This window comes from Cupressus sempervirens, chromosome 4, assembly GCF_028749045.1.
Source record: "Cupressus sempervirens isolate cs-2001-9-10 chromosome 4, ASM2874904v1, whole genome shotgun sequence".
Lineage (NCBI taxonomy): Eukaryota > Viridiplantae > Streptophyta > Pinopsida > Cupressales > Cupressaceae > Cupressus > Cupressus sempervirens.
This window is the reverse complement of record NC_143121.1, coordinates 52077974-52096779: the sequence shown is the minus strand read 5'-3', so window position 1 is coordinate 52096779 and position 18806 is coordinate 52077974. Positions and strand designations below refer to the sequence as shown.

Below are 18806 nucleotides of genomic sequence, written 5' to 3'. Positions count from 1 at the left end.
GGCAGCATAACAATTATTCCAATTTTAGTTTCCATCACTAAGTTGCACTTAAGGGGGGATGTTGGTGTAATTAAGTATTTTCTAATTACACTTTACTTAAGTTTACTTAGGATAATTCATTTATGTATTAGTTTTGATGTAGACACCTAGGAATTCACTTTCTACTTTATCACGTAGTGTAGGAGAAATACACATGCACTTAGTTTTTGTCTCATACCTCATTATTTGTGGGCTCCACCTTTTTGTTCTTATCACATTATCATCCTCTCATTATTGCACATGTTTCACATACTTTTTTGTACAATGGATAATAATCCACCTTTAGTGTACATGTGATTACATCTTGTCTAGTTGATAGGTTGTCAATTGCATCACTCTTAGTTATCATGCATTTATTTGTTGGAAATACAATAGGGAAAGTAAAATCTAAGAGGGTGAGGTGAATCAGTCCTTCAAAACTTTAACCATAAAATCATTCAGCACACATCCATCTCACAATTTTCATGTAAACTGAAATAGCTAGCTAAACATATTCATACATAGCATGAAAGCAAATAACATTCAACACATATATGACACAAGATATTTGGTTACCCAGAAACCCTCCAAGGAGAAGGTAAAACTGGGGTGGGGATGACACCCACAAATCTTTACTACTACAGTTGTAAAGTGTATCCAATGAAGGTTACAATGTTTGCTCATAAAATGTGATCTACCCTGTAAAAGGTCTACCCTATTAAAGGCTTACAAGATTGTTAGATCTTACCCTGTTAAAGGATTTCAACAATGTGTAGTAATAGTAATTAATCTTGGCTTCGACCTCTTATCAATAAAAAAACTAATGCTCTAGTAAAAAAAATTACTAAAAGACCTCTGGAATATAAAAACTTTCCATAAGGGCTGTGGTACTTAAATGTTCCTTGATTTTATCTTTGATCCATTGGAAAAAATTAATTAATTTTGTGATGAAATTGTCATTTCAAAAGACAAAGAGACCATTCATTTGGCAATGATTCCAAATGTGGTTGGAGTACATATTACTAGTGATGATAATCTCCTCCTCTATGTTAGGGTTTAAAGTAGGCACATAAAATTATTTCCTATTCCTAGTCAAAGTATTGAAGCTCATTCGAGTGTTTTGGTTTGGGATTTCACCAATGGAAGAATCGAGGGGTAAGTTATTTGCTCTTGTGGAAAACCTGGGAGTTTTGCCTCTAATCTAGACAATCCATGGCTTTCAACTATTTTTGGTGTTGGAAACAACTTTGTCGCCCTTCTCATTTCCACTGTTGTTACTGATAATAGCTTTGTTTTTTTTTTGTTCAAGGGTTTTCTTCCTCTGGGAAAGCAAAGGAGTTCATGGTGGATAGAGTGTATCTTATTTTTGTGAAAAAACATTTATGCTTATTCACATCAATGATCTACCTTTTATATGTTTTTCCACATTATATCAATTAGTATTTTCTCCATGTTTCTTTTGTCTTCTTTTGTAAACCAACATATTTGTTTTACCAAAAATTCCCCTATTGTTTGCTATATTAATTTCAGAGTTTTGGAGGCAAGAGACTATAACACAATGGTGAATTGTGAGCCTCTTAATTGATAGGTCTTAGGTTTGAATCTACTCAAACTAATAAACAATCACCAAAAAAAAAACTTGGCTTTAGCCTCTTATCGATCAAAAAAAAAATTTAAACATTCAAAGTTTTAGAAAATTTCAAACATATTGAGTTCTCATTGTTTGTCTTTGATGCTCTTATCTGTTAACTTGTTGTCTTGGTTTTGATATTTGCTTATTCCTTTTATCCTTTCTTGGAATCTACCCACAAAAGTATCTATTTTTTCATATATTTCTTTTACAATGATTAAAGTCACCCATACTTTGAAATATATTTCACCATATCCTATCTCTACTAACTTTAATCAATATATATTATTGAGATTTGTTTCTACTATATCTAGATATTCTTGTGTCCTTCCTTTTTATTGTTTTTAGTTTGATTTGGATTGTCTTCATCATGGAAGGTCCACCCTTGAACCTCACACACTAAGGAAGAAACTACATTTGGAAAAATAAGTCAAATCTAAATATTTAACACTTTTAGCCTAGGAATCAAGCCTTAGTGTGTGATGTTTAAGTAGTTTAGTTGAAGGTATTTGCTATCCTTTTTAGTGACACTGTCTAGTTGCTTTAGTTTGACCATCCCATTTCTTGCATTGTTTGACATCTATATTGGTGGTGAATGTACTAGAGCACTTAAATGACAATCCAATCATGTACCTAATCCTTGATTATATTTTGATGGCTATCTTCTTTGACCTCTACCTAACATACCTCTTGCTTATCCAAATTGCAACCCATGGTAGGTCAACAATTAAATAACTAATTAAGAAATGTACCTATAGGAGGTTTGCATTTGTTCAACTGGTATAGTTTCAATTGTTTTTTTTTTAATATTATATGTAAATTTTAATTTTAATACAATATATATATTTCAGTACATATAATTGCAAATATATTTCTTTTCTTACACTCTTTACAGGTGTTAATATTGGATTGCAAGTCTTTTTGGATATTTAGAATATAGAGGGAATAATTAACTTAGCCTTAAGTAAAATTCAACTAGCAAATCCTTAGTTGAACTTTCTTATTCTTAATATATAAAATATTTTATATTAATAGAATAATTGATCATTTTAAATACAATCTATTATGTTTCACATAATTACTACATAATAATAGTTCAAATACCATATCATGAATAAATTATAGCCTATAACTTACTGCCTCTAAATAGGTGGTGGAGTCTGCTATTATTCATACTATGGAGATTCCCCCAGTGCTCTCCACGCTGGACAAAAATATTGTCCCGAGGGATGAGGAAGCTTTGGAGGATAAGAAGAAAATGGATGAATACCCCTTTAGAAGCGATTTAGAGGAACTATTGATTCCACCCATGGGGGGGCCTAAGGATGTTGAGTTGTTGGAGGAAGGTGAAATAGAGGTGTTCCACCCTCTTCCTAGCTCCCTAACAAATCAGGGTGGTGACAGCTAGCAAGAAATTATGGCCACAAAATGTGATACTCGAGAGAGAGTTTGTACCCCATTAAAGATGGTTAATGCCTCCCCAGCAGAGATTGTAGAAAAAGTAATGGCAAGCATTGATAAGGTTGAAAAGGAGCTTAGCCCTACCTCACCAAAAGATGAGGATAATGGAGAATGGGAGGTTCAAAAAAAGAAGAGGAGGGGGGAAAAAAACCAGATGTTGGTGCATGTGGGATAGATGGAAAACCATTTAGTAGAGCAACCACGACAAATCGAGCAACAAAGGATGTTGCTAGTGGTAAGCAACTTACACTAGAGATAGTTACTAGAGGTAAGAAATGAAATTCCTTTCTTGGAATTTGATGGGGTTAAATAACCCCCAAAAGCAATATGCTCTGAAACAATGCATATTTCAGGAAAAAGTAGACTGTGTTTTTATACAAGAAACTAAAATGTTTAGTGCTAGTTTTGACAAAATAGTTAGTCATATTTGGCTAGGTGCTGAGTATTTACATATGGATGTTGATGGTGCCTCGGGGGGTATTGCTGCTATGTAGAATCTGAACTCTATGACAGGAGCTGAGGTTTGGAAGGATAGAAATTTTATAATTACTGATTTCCATTCTAGTATTCATTATTGGGGGCTAATCAATATTTATGCTTCTAATAGAAAATTAGGGAGGAAGGAAATGTATGATATAGATAGGATTACTGAAACAATGAAAGATGAGCAATTGATGTGTATGGGAGATTTTAATACCCCCCTGTACCATTCAAATAAATTGGGTGGTAATAGGGACTACCTAGAAAGTTTGCAAGACCTTAATGACTTTATGAGCATAATGGACTTTATTGATGTGGAACTGAGAGGGAACCCATATACTTGGACTAACAATAGAAAGTGGAAGGACCTTATCCAGGTTAGAATAGATAGGTTATTGGTGACAAGGAACTGGAATAGTTTTGGGAATTCCCATCTAGAGAACCTCACTAGAACTACTTTAGATCATTCCCCTATTATTTTCCAGTAGGAGGATGGTTTCAAAAGTGGGCTGAAACCTTTCAGATATGAAATAATGTGGCAGTCTCATCCAAAATTCAAAGAGAGAGTTCAAGATTGGTGGAATATAAGGATAGATTGTATTGCTATGTATAGACTGACCCAAAAACTAGATAACATAAAGAGGAATGTAAAGGGTTGTGCTAAGAGTTCATTTGGAGACTTGTTCAAAATCAAAGGTGATGTGGAAGAAAAGCTTTAAAAAATCCAAGGGGAAATTGTTGAAGAGATTAACCTGGACAGTGCAACTCAGGAAGAGGAGGAGTATAGAAAAAAGTAAAAGGATATTCTCTTGAGGGAGGAAAATTTTTGGAAGTTACAAAGATCAAGAGTTCAATGTCTTAAGGAAGGGGATAAGAATACTACTTTCTTTCACAAGTTAGCCTCTAACCATAAAAGAAGAAACACAATCAATAGGCTGGATGGTGAAGGGGGAAGGATCTTTAAGGATCAAGAGGAGATGGGAAGACATGTGGTGGAATACTTTAGCAAGGCTTATGTCAAGGACAATAAAGCTGGGAATCCAGTGATTAGAAGAAGCTTGATTAATATGATTCCACAAATACTAGGTATGGAGGACAAAAGTCACATTCTTGGCAATATCATGGAGGAGGAGGTGTTGGGTTCTCTATGAAAGCTTATAAGGCTCCGGGTCTAGATGGGTTCCCTCCCACGTTCTTCCAGCATTTCTGGGAGGTTATTAAATCTAAATTGTTTTGGGCTCCTAGGGATTTTTTAAGAACTTGAAAGATACTAAAGATGATCAATAAGACCTTTATTGCATTAGTTCCTAAAATCCCCACACCATTGAGCCTGTTAAATTTCAGACCTATAAGTTTATGTAATACTATTTATCAGATATTTGCTAAAGTCTTGGTGAATAGAATAAAGCCTTTTCTAGTTAAAATAATTGGCAGCCTTCAAAAAGGATTTGTTCCAGGAAAATAGATTCTAGATGTGGCCATAACCACACATGAGGTTATTCACTCAATGGAAAAAAAATAAAAATCAGGGATGTCATTCAAATTGGATATCTCCAAGGCTTATGATAAGGTTAAGTGGGATTTCCTCTAGGAGGTGCTTAAAAGAGTGGGGTTTAATAACAAGGTTATAAATCTGATCAAGATGATGATTGGCTTAGTTCAATTTTCTGTTCTTCTAAATGGTTCTCCTTGGGGAAATTTTGGAGCAAAGAAAGGCCTGAGACAGGGTGCCCCACTTTCTCCCTACCTCTTCATTATGGTTGCTGAAGTCTTAGGGAGGTCTATCTATAAACTTGTGAATACTGGCTATGTCAAAGGGGTAAAGATTGTTACTACCACTCATACTAAGGTCCTACAGCAATTTGTTGATGACAAATTCCTATTTGGAGAATCTTTAGTTATAGAGGTTGAAGCTTGGAAGGCTATACTACACAATTATGAAGAAAGTTCAAGACAACAAGTTAATTATCATAAGAGTAAGATTTATTTCTTTAATACTGATGCCTCATTACAAAGGAGGATAAGGAATATCCTAGAATGTCAATCTGTCGGCCTCCCAAATACTTATCTTGGACTACCACTAACTACTAAAGAAGTGACTAATGACTTCTGGAATACGATAGTGGAGAGAATTTAGAGGAAAATTGCAAGATGGAAAGGGAAGATATTAAGCAATGCTAGAAAACTACAATTGCTCTTAGTTTCTCTCTAGGGTATTCCCATTTACTTCCTATCCCTCTTCAAAATTAACCATAACATGTCAAAGAGGATTGAGAGAATAAAAAGAAATTTCCTCTGGTCAAGAACAGAGGAGAGAAATAAATTGAGCTTAGTCAATTGGGAGGAGGTGTGTAAGCCAAAGGTTAAGGGAGGGTTGGGAGTTAAAAGACTTCAAGACCTTAACAAGGCTCTCCTTACGAAGATTGGCTAACAGATTGGAGTTATATTATGAAAGCTAAATATCTATCAAATTCCCCTTTCAATTGGAATCTATTTAATAATGACCTCCTAGGAGGGTCTAAAATCTGGATGAATATTGTTAGGAGTAGAGGATTATTAGGGGAAGGAACAAGGTGGATTGTGGGAAATGGTCATAGTATCAGATTTTGGGAAGACAAGTGGATGGGAGGGAAATCATTGGTTTTCAGAAAATTTAGAAGATTAATGGAGTTGCTTAAAGAAGATGTGGGAAGAAAAGTTGGAGACTATATTATCAGGGGAGGAAGTGGAAGAAACTTTATAAGGAAACATACTCCAAAGAGGATGTTCAACTTCTCAAGGAGTTGGAAAAGCTGATAAGAGAATAGAGACCCCTAGTTCTATTCTAGGAGGATAGTACGACTTGGGACTTAACTCCAAGTGGTAACTTCACTATAAAATCAGCTTACTTACACCTCTTTAGCAAGGACCCCTACCCACCATTGTGGAGTAAGGTTTGGATTTGTAACCTTATTCCTACAATCAATTTCTTTTGGTGGACGATTCAACATGAAAAAATTTTAACCTTGGACAACCTAAAAAGAAGGGGCTTTTATATAACAAACCATTGTTATCTCTGCAAGGAAAAGGAGGAGAGTATTTCTCACCTATTCCTAGAATGCTAGTATGCCTTAGAGATATGGACTAGGGTCTAGGAGAGATTTGGTTTGGACTAGGTTATGAAAGACAATCTGGGTCAATTTGTGGAGAACTAGAGTTGTCCCTTTTATCACCCTAGATTGATTTTTCTATGGAAAATTGTTCCACCATATGTTTGCTAGGATATATGGAAAGAAAGAAATAACAAAATATTTAGAGAGGAGAATAAATCAGTGGAGGTGGTTTTTGGAATAATAGAGAAATTATTGAAGGAAAATTTAAGGGTGGCTAAATGTAAAATGTCAAGGGAAGAACCAGGTAGACAAGAAGGACTAATTGCTGAAAATTGGGGTTGTCATGAGGATTTTTTCCTCTTTGATAACTCAAAAATGCTAAGGAGACAATAAATGAGATGGAAACCACCTACCCTTACAGAATATAAACTAAATTTCGATGGTGCTACAAGAGGAGGTATAGGAGTGGTCGGAGGAGTGTTGCGAGATAGGAATGGTGATGCACTATTGCTTTATGTTGGGAAGGTGGGAAATGGAAGCAATAATCTGGCTGAGGCAATGGCATTGTTTTGGGGCCTTCAGCTGATTAGCAAAATGCAAATTAGGGAAATAACAATAGAGGGGGACTCCAAATTAATCATTAATCTGGTTAAGGGATTTTCCCACCCAGGATGGAATATTCAAACTATCATTATGGATATTAGGCAAATTTTGGAAGGGATGGAAAGTGTCCACCTGTAGCAAATTTACAGGGAAGGAAATAAGGTGGCTAACGTGATAGCTGCCATGGGGTTTAAATCAGTAGCAATCATGTGCTGGAGGGATATGATAGATCTCAACAAAGACATTAAGTCATCAATAACCAAAGAAAGAGGCGGGAATATGATTTAATTATGACCATAAAATTTAAAGTCGAGGCCAAATTTAGCAATTTTGTTTCAATGTTCACTAAATTTGACAAAGGCTTTTTGAAAATAAATAAAAGATGTGGCTATACAAAAGGAAAAATGAGTGAATGCAAATTAAGAGGGATGTCTTTTCACCATTATGGTAACCCATCATAGAATTAAAATTACTTACCAATTAAAAGTACGAATGATATCATTTATCAGACGGTTAGAGATTTTCAAGGTGTGAAAATTATGATACTATACAATCACAATTCCCATAATGAAATTGCATGGGATTTTGAAACTTATCAAGCACAAGACTATAAAATTATTTTTCTTATTGTTAAAGGTCTCAAGGTGGATAGTAGTTGCAGAGATTTCGTAGAGAAGGAAGTTCAAATGTGCACCACTGAAGAAGAGGAACGAGACATTGGCGGAATAGATATGGGTGGGGACTTGAATAGGCTGGAGCCACGAAAATGGAGAAATTCAAGGATAGGATGGCCACCTAGTTTCTGCTAAAGGAAGGGGGTTTTCTGCCCTACATGCAGTCGATGGTGGGGTATGACAAGAATTGCGCCCTCTAGTTTGTTAATGGGTGGAATGACCGCAAGATCACCATCAATGGAATCACCTTCCAAGTCAATGAGGAAGTGATTTCCATGGTGACTAGCCTTTCAATGAAAGGGAAAAAAATGGAGAAAGGTCACTACAACTACTGATGAGGCTAGTATGAATAATTTCTTTGTGGAAGATGAGGAACCAGTTTGATATAAAGGAGGGTTTAAAAGGGACAAGTTGCTAGCCCCATGGGACAATGTGTGCTTGGTTCTCATGAGATATCTAACACTGGAGGCCAGGTTTAGTGTTTGCTACTACTACCATTTTCCTTTGTTAAATCATTTTAGAAATAGGGATTTCATTTCTATCCCATTTTTTCTTCTGCATTCTCTTGAGGATATGGTAGCTGATGTTAGGGAAAAGAGGAATAAAGGGCATAACTTTACCATAATCCATCAAGGACTAATTTTTTGCCTCTACCAATTCCACCTTGCCATGTGCCCCCTAGGGTGGTGGTGGTTGACAACTAGCACTAGCACTAGAATTCACCCCTGAGCACTAGTACTGGCACTAAAATTCATACCTCTCATCCCTCCCCTGGCTAGGAAAATAAGAAAAAGAAAAAACCCGATATGACTACAGAACAAAAGGGCAACAAAAAGATAAAATTTGAAAAACTTGTTGATGTGGAAGAGGAGGATTCGGAGGAGGAGGCTGGGGGTAAGGCTAGGAGGAGATCTGGAAGACTCGCCCAATCCCAGGCAAGGTGCAAATAGAAATCCAACGAATTCAGAGTTAAGGAGGTTGAGGAGGAAAGCTCAAAAAATAACAAAGAAGAAAGGGAGGAGGAAGACAACTCTAATTCTAAAAGAGAAGAAGGAAAGGACGAGGTGGAAAAAAGTGTTAACTTGGAGGATAATTATGTTGAAAATGCTCAGAATCAGGTGTCAGCTGGCAGTGCTACTACCATGGAGGTCACCCATGTGTCTGCTAGCTTCACCCTACAGCCCATAACCTTCTATGAAGAGAGCAACAAAGTGGACACCTCCCCCATAACTATCTCATCCCCAGCTAAGGAAAAATCTAAGATTTCTACTAATCAAAGGGTTTTGTAGGATGATATCTAAGTACAAAAAGCTAAGGAGGAAGCAAAAAAGGTGAAAATGGATATCAAGGAAGAGACCGAGGAGCAGGTGGAGGTGTATGCCAATTTCGATAAGAGGGTTAAAATTTTAGAGGAAGGATTCTTTACCTTCTCTAAATTTACCCTCAAAATCACTCATGCCGTAGCCACCACCCTCTAGCTGTTGGCACAGGAAAAGGAAGATACTGGGATGGATATGGAGGACCATAAGCTCCTCTTCGAATTTCTTGCTTATGACTGGTTCCGAATTTTGTTGGCTGTGAAGGGGAAGGGGAAAAAAGAAAATTGAGTTTTTTAGTTTAATGGGATCCTTGGATCCAAGACTTTTATGTTATTCTGTTGTTTATGGTTTTGTTGGTTTCCAGCTGTAACTAAGACTTGGGTTGGGTTGATATGCCAACAGATATTTTGATGAACTTCTATAGTTGTTGGATATTCTAGACTTTTATTTTAGTTTAGTTGTTCTTAGTATTTTACTGGTTACTTACATTCTTAAGGATCTGTGGTTTTGTGAAGCTTTAGTTAGTTTTATGTGTGTTGTGGTTCACTACTGGTAATGCGCTAGTTAGCAGCTTTTTGTTTGTAAGGACCGACACCCTTGTTTTTGGTCGCTTTTTATTTCAAAAACAATAATTTTTTTGAAAAAGAGGCACAAATTTGCACTATTAACTCTTTGATATCAATTTTTTTTAATACCAAAATTCTATATCATATAATATTCTAACCCCCCTTAATGATTTAATTTGAATATTTTAAAGAAATCTTGAACAAAAACTAACATAATTTATTTGTTACCAATATATAAAATGAATTAATTAAAAAATTATTCATTTATGAAGATATAAAAGATTTACTACATTCTTATTCTTATAGATATTTTATATGATTAAAATTGTTTTAAAAAAATAACTAAACTAAACTACAAAATTTCCCACAACTTCATTTATATATAATTTCAAACATTGTCCAATTCAACTTCTCACTCCTCTTTTAAAGAAATTCTTAAAACTACCTTTGAAATGTTCCCATTTTAGAAAATTTCAAATGATTATATGAAAAAGTAAATGATAACATTAAACATTAAAACACATAATTGGGAAAGTGTTTGATTTTGCTTTCCTCATTCAATATCGAAAATGGAAGTGGTTTCAGTAATTTAAAAAAATAAAAATAAAAAATGTTTCACCACTACCCAAGTTACAACTCAAGCTGATAATTTTGAAAATGATTATTATTATTATTACAAGATGGTTACCAAATGATTGTCCTATGATCATGTGCACCAAACAAAACATCCTCTGAAAGTTTTTAATTTTCCTCAATTACATAGTCAATACACACAAATTTGGGGGTCCTACTTATGATACAAGAATAGCAACCCTTCAAACAATAATTTGCAACATGACACATAAATGTGGCCATCTTATTCTTGACCCCAATCAGTAAAATTGAGTGAAAGCTTATATTCGTTCAAGTTTATGTTGGATAGGCTAAGAAAGGCCCTTTCACACCATAACCTACATCTATTTTTAAGTGATTGGACGCCTCTCACAACTTTTCACATAATGATGAAGGAAGGGGTCCGCCATGTTATGGTACATAAATATTTATATATGGCTAATAATCACAAAAATTACATTGTATAAGATCAAAAAGTTAATTATATAAGTGCTTACATGAACGCAATAGTGATGATGAACAAACATGCATCAATAATAAATAGGACATTTATGAACAAATAAATAAACTATTGATGAACAAGCAACAATTTATTTTTAACTAAATAATTGAGATGGTTTATAATGTTTGATATTTATTTTTCTTATTGAATAAATGTAGACTATTAATATATCTTATATTGTATTGATGTTTCAACATACTTTATTATTATTATGAAATTTCTTATATTTGAACATAATATTTTAAGTGAATTTATATAATTATATTAAATAAAGTTAGAGAATATGCAATCAACATAATTGTATATGTTATAATAATAAGATTGAAATAAATGATATTTAAAATAAATCAGTATTACAGTTAAATAGCAATAAAATATACAATCTTAAGTGAGATACCATGATCATGTATCTCAAATGCTACCTAATAATATAAGTTTTTTTGATATAAATCATTTTATATAATATTATATTTATTAAGAGTGAATAGATTCAAACCCAAAACCTCTTCGGTAAGAGCTCACAATTTACCATTGTGTTGTAAGCTCTTGCCTATATAACAATATAAGTTTGTTTAGATAATTTTCCATTTTTAAGAATGCAAATTGAAATATATTATTTTAAAAATAATTATATTTATTAAAAACATATTTTATATTTTAAAATGATTAAAATGTATATTATATGTTACAAAATAATTTTGTTTTATAAAAAGTTTATATTCACTATTGAAGAAGTAATAATTATAGAGTATAATTGATAAAACAAAAACAAAGTTAAAGTTAGATGGATATTTAAAAGAAATTTAGGAAAAGATTAGAATAATAACAAGCAATAAACAAAATCTATTTAACAATTTATAAATTAAATGTGAAAAAATTATTTGATTATTATTGATATTATTTAAATATAAAAGTTGTCAAAATAAATCTTATGTCAATAAATAAATTTTTAACTTAATTTTAATCTTATTTTAATATTTTAAATATATATAATTTATTAATTACATTGTAAATATATTAATATATTTTGAAATTTTATAATAAAATTTTAATAAAACATTTTTAGAATTGTTTGTAATTTATTTTTATTTTTTTTTCAAAATGGTTCTAGTTGCTTCTTCCATATAACATGGAAAAATGGTTTTCTAGTGATATCTATTTGCAAATTTCTAAATTAGTGAAAATAAATGATGCACAAAGATGAATTCTTAGAATATTTTTGGATTCAATTGCACTTATTGCTTTTCTATCATATATAGTTATATATATATAAATGACAATGTGCAAGTGTGTGTATATACATATATATACATATACATATGTATATATATATATACATGTGTGTGTGTGTGTGTGTGTGTGTGTGTGTGTGTGTGTGTGTGTATACACATATATATACATATACACACACATATATAAATTTTGCATATCTCTCTTTCAACTTTAAGTTGTTATGGTTTGGTCATTGTCTCATTATTTCTCTTGTACCCCCTCATCATCTTTTGACATTATGAGATAAGAGTATGTAAGGAGCTAAAAAGCTCAACCCCAAGCCTAAACAAGTAGACATAAGAGTACATGAATTTATTGACCTTTATCATATATTGTTCCTCTTATTAGTACTTATTGGTAGGCTATTAGTACTTACTGTGTTATTAAAAAAACTTCCATATACCAATTTCAATTAATTTTTTTGTTTTTTTATATAAATATTACATTTTTTTTTAATAAAAGTAGATAATAATTTTTTTAACTTTATAATTTTTTAAAATTATTTTTTTATGTTTCTATTAGTTGGTTCAATTAGATTCTTATATGAGAATTTATGGATGTACAAAGAAATATTTCTTTTTTTATTATTTATTTAATTCTTTATCGCCATGACTTCAACATGCATTGTTTTCTAGAGAAAATTGGAATTAACATGAAATACATGACCATTTTAACAATCTTCTACTGTCTCAACGTTATGACATTCTTTTGATATATCTTGGTGAAATTTATTCACTTCTCTTGTTTACTTTTAAAAATTACAATAACAATTTACAACTTCTTCTAAATAATGACAAACTGATCAACTAAATGGCCACCCTTTTTTACCAAAAAAACTATCAAATTTTGTCATAGATTTAAAATATAATTTCATAAACCAATCAAAATTTTGCAATACATTTTTATTTATATTTATCAATACTATTTTAACTCCTAAAATATTTTTTTTCATTTGCATAATATATATGCGTCTCTTCATTTTAAGTTTTAATTCTCCAAAAAAAATTAGCTACTAGTTTTAAACATATGTTTAGGATAAAAAATATATTATTAAATATCTTCTACTCTTTTCTATAAATAATCAAGCAAAAACCTAATATATGTGCTTATTTAAAAACAAGCAACAAGTATTTAGCCACTCAATGACACTTGTTTTTATTATTAATTTCAAAAAGACTTTAATTTGATAGAACAATTAATCATTTAAAACATAAAACATAATATATTATATTTCACATTTTGAATACATTGTAACATGAATAAATTGTAGCCTACAACTTACTACTTTTTAAATAAAAATAAAATTTTAACTAAATTGGAAAAAGAAACATGAGTTTGCACTACTCACTTTTTAATATTGAAATAACAAAAAGTTAGAAGATTTTATATAGCTTGCATTACATTATGTTGACAACATTGTCCAATAAGATGGTTGATAAATTATTTTTGACATTTTTGAGAAATAAACTTTTTATCAAATATATGACATTAGATACAGTGTTGTGTGACATCTGTATTGATAATAGGTAAAAGAATGGTGAAGTTGTTTCAAAGAATGAAAAAATATGTAACATGATTTATTTGCTACCAATTTATCAATCTTCATGAATCCATTAGTATTCAACATGCCAAATGAATAAATACAAGACTTATTCGTATACAAATATATAAGACTTTAAAATTTTTAAATAAAAAAAATCTAATGAAACTTGAAGAAAATTATATAAAAGAATACTAGTGCAAAATTAAATGTACAATAATAAAAAGATTATTCAAAATGTAGAATGATATAATTAATGGTAGCCTTGCTACCTTCCATTATTATTAATTTTTATAACATTATTTACATTTTCAATATTTAAAAAGTGTTAATATTGAAAATAATTCAGTGAAACAAAACAAAGTTAAAAATAAATATTTCACTACCAACTCTACCTTAGAAATTTAAAAAATGACTCTTATTACAAGATTCTTATGAAATGATTGTTCCACCATATGCACCAAATTAGAAATTGAATAAATTCACTATACCCAAAAGTTGGGGGCCCTACAAGGATTGCAACCCTTCAAACAATAACGTGCAACATGACACATAAATGTGGTCATCCTTACTCTTGACCCCATATCATTAAAACTCAGTCCAAGCTTATCATTCGTCCAAGTCTATGTTCCATAGGCTAGAAAAGGCTCTTGACACTTTAACCTATAGATTTGAACTGATTAGATCTTGTGCTCTTTTATGTGATAGTTAGTGATAGGGGAGGGTGCCTTTCAAAACTTTTCGCATAATGATAAAAAAATGGGTGTATCATTCATATATATAGAGGATAAGATCAAAAGCCAATTATATATGTCCTTACATGAATACAATAGTGGCCCTTTTTAAAGAGAATACAAATAAGTAATTATAAATTATTTATCAAGAAGCAAAAAATTGTATAAGTATATAATTAAGATGGCATCTATTTCTATATAATCTTATTAATAAATGTATATTATGAATATAATTTATAAAGTATCAAGATGTTTAAAAAAAAAATGTGTTTAATGTTTCATATATTTATGGTGAAAATGTATACATTTTAATTACTTTTATCTAATTTCCTACATTTGAATATGATATTATAAGAATTTAAGTGGATTTACTGCATTTGTCTTAAATAAAGTTAAAGAAAATGTAATCAAAAGAAATTGTATCTATTTGAATTATTATTTAATAAAGGTTGAAATTAATGATTCTTAGATCAAACTAGTATTAAAATTGAATAAACCATAATACATATAACTTGGTGTGAAACACAATGATCTTTTATATCACAAAAGCTACATAATTGTTCAATCTTAAGGGGAAAAAAAAACGTCAAATATTATTATTATTATTCATAATGTCTTTGGATAGTGAATGGTTTGAAATTACTGTATAAAAGCTCAACAATCATATCCCTAAACACACACACACACACACATATAAGATACATAGAAATATAAGAATTTGAAAATTTTAACACATATAGTAATAGTAACTATGAATAATGAATTCTAAATTGATTACATATAGAATGTCAAATTACAAGAAAGAGAGAATGCAAATATAGAAAAAGAAATACAAAAGTTACATAGAAATACAAGAACTTGAAGATATTAATACATATAGTAATAGTAACCATGAATAATAAAATCTAAACTAATTACATATAGAATTTAAAGAATTTAAAGATATTAACACATATAATAACATTTTTACCCTTAAATAAAAGAAGGAAACTAATTTTTTCCATTAAAAAGATAAAAGAATAGTGAAGGTACTTAGAATTATTTTCTTAACAAAAAAAACATGAATCGTTAACACGAAATAAATTCCATGTACAGTCATCCCCGCACCATGATGTTCTATTCTTGCGCTGTGAGGGACATTACCTAGTCTTTATGATTATGAAATGATGCATAGCGTTTGAAAGAAAGCTTATTCCATCTACTCCTCCTCAACGAACTCTCTCCTCCACTCCCTCCATCTACTTCACCTCATGCTCCAATTCAACTACCACCATCACAGAAACGTCTATAAGATTCCAAAAGCATATTCCTCCCCAAAAGACTTCCTATAACTACAGCGGCTTGGGAAACTCCCGCAGCTGGTTGAGGACCAGTATGGTATAGGCAAATTGCCTGCCCCTGCTCAGTCCTTGTCCCTTCTTCACTCATCTGCTTTTTCCCATTCGTTACACACACACCCAAATCTCTCGATATCATTTCCCAATTCAGGCCTGTGAAGTTTTTTATTATAATTACATCTGAGTGCCCATTTGCCCAAATCAGGCATTGAGAACACCACCCAGTACAACTACATACCCCCAAAATCTTAACACCCTCTGCCCAAAATCAGGCCTCTCAGTCCTTAGCTCTTAGCCTTGGCATCTGGTTGCTAAAACATTTCTGTGGTAGTCTTAGCTGATTGATAGCTCACAGACTTCGTGCCTCTGTTGGGCTGCCTCACAGCCATCAGACCCCTGAAACACCCATTCTCCATACCCAGCTCAGGGTTTGGGACAACAGAGGCCTGATAAAAGTTCATTCAGGATGGCTCTGAATCTGAATGCTTGCAGGAATGTGTATGGATTGAGGGACAATGGTGCTGAGGTGGTAATGGGTATCTGCCACATCAGGCAGGGACTGGCTGTTTTGTATCAGCCGTCAAGGCTATGGAAGGGGGCTTTTACTCCTAGTAGATTCATCGTAAGCAATCACATGGGGAGGAAGCAGCATTACTCCAGCAACAACAACAATCCCAATGGAGATCTGTCTCTTGCAGCTGGGAGGGGCTCAGATTGGCAGGCATCATGTGCAATACTAGCAGGGCAAGTGTTGGAGAATGGCAAGGGCAACAATGGTGTAGGTGTAGGACTAGTCCCAGTGGAGAAGCCCCCAAATGGGGATCTGAACACCATAATATCCCAAAACATTTCAGCCATGCCAAGGCCCCTGAGCATAACAGATCTAGCCCCACCCCCAATGCATGGATCCCAGCTGAGGGTTGCTTATCAGGGAGTCCCAGGGGCATACAGTGAGGCAGCTGCAAGCAAGGCTTATCCATGCTGTGAGCCCATCCCATGTGATCAGTTTGAGGTTGCCTTTCAGGCTGTGGAGCTCTGGATTGCTGACAGGGCAGTCCTCCCCGTGGAGAACTCCTTGGGAGGGAGCATCCACAGGAACTATGATCTGCTTCTTAGACACTCACTTCATATTGTTGGGGAGGTTCAGTTCCCAGTGCACCACTGCCTCCTTGCATTGCCAGGTGTGAAGGCAGATGGATTGAGGAGGGTCATGAGCCACCCACAGGCCCTGGCCCAGTGTGAGAACACTCTGACCATGATGGGCCTCAATGTGGCCAGGGAAGCATTTGATGACACTGCTGGTGCTGCTGAGTATGTTGCTGTCAACAACCTCAGGGACACTGCTGCCATTGCAAGTACAAGGGCTGCTGAGATATATGGTATGAACATACTTGCTGATGGTATTCAAGATGACAGGGGAAATGTCACGAGGTTTGTTATGCTTGCCAGAGAGCCTGTGATTCCTAGGAAGGACAGGCCATTCAAGACCAGCATAGTCTTTGCCCATGAAGAGGGGACTGGTGTGCTCTTCAAGGTATTGTCAGCCTTTGCTTTTAGGAACATTAACTTGACTAAAATTGAGAGTAGGCCTCAGAGGAGCAAGCCTGTTAGGGTTGTGGATGACCTCAATGGAGGCACTGCCAAGCACTTCTTTGAGTACATCTTTTATGTTGATTTTGAGGCATCCATGGCTGATCCTAGGGCACAAAATGCCCTGCAAGAGGTTCAAGAGTTCACTACTTTTCTCAGAGTTTTGGGTAGCTATCCCATGGATATGTCCCCTCTCAATGGGAGTGATCAGTAGCATTGTTGTCTCTAGTGTCTTGACAGCGAAGTCATAGGATACCCCGAATTTCATCTATGAAGTTCAAATTTCAGCAAATTGGCACCCTTTCCGAACTTCATCTGAATTTTATGATCCACAAACTGGAATTCAGACCTTGTGACTTAGCTTAAGGATTTGTAGCTTTGCTATATAGATGAATATAACAAGGAGTTGGATTTCTACTGTATTAGTTGGAAATTGGAAATCAATAAAGAAAAACAAGGTGTTTTTATAGTGTACAGAGAACAGTTGTTTGTACAGAGATTCTACAAAATCCACGACCTCAGTTTAGTTCAGTCCATGCAGGCGTACTTCAATGTGGTGATCAGACCTTGCACCAAAGCCCAATGGGCTACTCATCTATTTCTCATGTTTTTCTGTTTTGTGGGCACCGGCTACGGTGCAACATTTTTGCACAGGTTTGTGAGTGCCATGCCCCATGCCCATCCCATGGAATGCACATATTGTCTGACATATGCTGCAATGTCATATTTTGTGACATATGCTGCAAAGTCAGCATTTTATTTCCCCATATATTTGTCACTTCCACCAAAGTGTCTTTTTACTTCAGTTTTAATTGTAACTTTTTTATTAGATTATTGTTATTTAAAATTATTATCATGTTTATGTTGTTGTATTTTTTATAATATTTATTATTTATTTCAATAAGTAAAAATATATTTTTATTAAAACTATAAATAAATTTTAGTATTATGATCACAAATTATTAGTATAAAACAATAATAAAAATATTATTGATTATGTTTATATTGTAATTTATTGAAATTATTATCATGTGTATCTTGTTTTATAAGTACATTTACTATTTATTTGGACTAATTAAAAATACTTTTTTTATAAAAAAAGTATATTTTTATTTTTATTATTATGATTATAGATTATAAATATATAGATAGATTGAATTTTAATTATTAGTATAACATTTATTACTAGAAGTTAGTAGTAATTTTTAAATTGGTATGATTGTATCATAATCTGTATTTTGAAACATCTAAATTTTAATTAATATGATTATATTATAATCTTTATTTTGAAAAATGGTCTTTTTTATGATACAATAATAATAAAGTAAATTTTATTTATTTTACATATGTTTACATTGAAATAAATTTTAAAATGT

At 32.9% G+C, this 18806-nt stretch overlaps 1 pseudogene across 1 annotated transcript; it reads left to right on the top strand.

The window, feature by feature from the left end:
• The first annotated feature begins 15755 nt into the window (after positions 1 to 15755).
• On the top strand, positions 15756 to 18259 carry LOC149559893 (arogenate dehydratase/prephenate dehydratase 6, chloroplastic pseudogene; annotated as a pseudogene). Its single transcript, XR_016363633.1, has one exon. The product of XR_016363633.1 is annotated as an arogenate dehydratase/prephenate dehydratase 6, chloroplastic pseudogene (transcript).
• Positions 18260 to 18806: the final 547 nt, after the last annotated feature.